Here is a 1,914-nt window from a genome sequence, read left to right as displayed (position 1 = left end):
AAAAAAAAAAAAAGAGAAAAGAAAGGATCAGATTAAAGGGGTACCCACTGGCCAAATATGGAACAATATGAGCATCAAAATAAATAATATTAGTGTTAGATAATAACAATTGAATTAAATTGAGATTCATTAATCAATACTGATAAAAATAAATGAAAAATGAACTAAATAAATGTGGAGAAAGAAAGGCACTTCCTTACGGTGGAATACCAACTTCTAAATGTAGAAGGACTGATGGAGTAAAAAAATTACCACCTGGCAATCATCACAGTACTAGTTGATTCAGGCAAGAATCATTGATGGATGTAAAAATTAGTGGGTGAAAGTTTGCTTAACAGAACACTTACATGGTCTCACAGTATTTCCCCATAAATTACTTATAAACAACACAGACAAATATTAACTTTACATTGAAGGAACCTGGCTGCCAACCCCTTGATCAAATGATCAGTGTTCACCTCACCAGTAATAGAACAAATCAGTATCATGTACTTCCTGACGTGATATGCCAAGAAGAACAAAGCATCCCTTCTATGATATTCTTGCCTAATGCATAACCTAAATCTGATCATGGGAAAACATCAGAGAAACCCAAATTGAGTAACATTCTCCCAAATAAATATCCCGTGCTCTTCAAAAATGCCAAGGTCGCGAGTGGCAAAGAAAGATTAGAAGAACTGCTTCAGACTGAAGAAGGGTAAAGGGACATGAAAATCAACACTACGTGTGTTCCTGGACTGGATAGTAGACTAAAAGAAGTAATTTTGTCTTGTTCTGATTTGTTTTGTTTTATTTTGCTATAAAGGACATTATTGGGAAATGTGGAGGATTTAGTAGCGTTATATCCATGTTAATCTTGATGTTGATGGCTGTGCTTGGTCCTTTAGGAAAGTATTTAAGGGTTAAGCTGCATCATGTATTTAACTTAACTCTCAAATGGTTCAGGAAAAATATGTATGTGTGTGTGTGTGTGTGTGTAGGTATACAGTTTTTATATGTGTACAATCTGTATATCTATATATGGGTATATATTGTGTCTCTCTATGTGTATATGTGTATATATTATAAATATGTCTATAAATGGAAAATAGAAAGAAGAGAGAGAGGGAAAGACAGAGAGACAGAGAATGGTAAAGCAAATATAGTAAAATGTTAACATCAGGAAACCTGGGTGAAGGGTTACAGAAATCCTTTGTACTATTCCTGCATCTTTTCTGTAGCACTGAAATTACTTCTAGCCAGGTGTGGTGGTGGATGCCTGTAATCCTAGCCATCAGGAGGCTGAGGCAGGATAATCGTTTGAACCCGGGAGGCGGAGGTTGTCATGAGCCGAGATCACGCCACTCTACTCCAGCCTGGATGACAGAGTGAGACTCCGCGTCAAAAAAATAAAAATAAAAACATAAATAAATGAAACCCAAAAATATAAAAAATAAAAGATTGAGAATTTTCCCATTAAGGATGAAAGCTGATCCTATGGGAGTAAAGGAGATTACTGGGAAGACAACATGAAGAAAGAGAAGTCAAAGAGAACTTTGAAAATATTCACAGTACTATCAACTAGATGTTCAGTAAATATTAAGTAATTTTAAATAGATAGCCCAGGTTAACCTGGCTAATACATTGGGTTTTTAATTATTGAAATCTAAAGACTGTCTTGCTTCTATTTTTCCTAGACATATTTACATATTTTAATAATCATGTAACAATAAATATCTTAACAATCAAAACATGTCTCTAACTTCTTTTCCAATTACCCTGGAACCACTGTCATAAAGCAAACTCCCAAATCTTCCATCAAAAAAAATTTTTTTTTGGCCGGGTGCGGTGGCTCAAGCCTGTAATCCCAGCACTTTGGGAGGCCGAGACGGGCGGATCACGAGGTCAGGAGATCGAGACCATCCTGGCTAACAC

Source organism: Mandrillus leucophaeus, unplaced genomic scaffold (genome assembly GCF_000951045.1).
Source record: "Mandrillus leucophaeus isolate KB7577 unplaced genomic scaffold, Mleu.le_1.0 Scaffold408, whole genome shotgun sequence".
Lineage (NCBI taxonomy): Eukaryota > Metazoa > Chordata > Mammalia > Primates > Cercopithecidae > Mandrillus > Mandrillus leucophaeus.
This window is presented reverse-complemented; position numbering follows the sequence as displayed.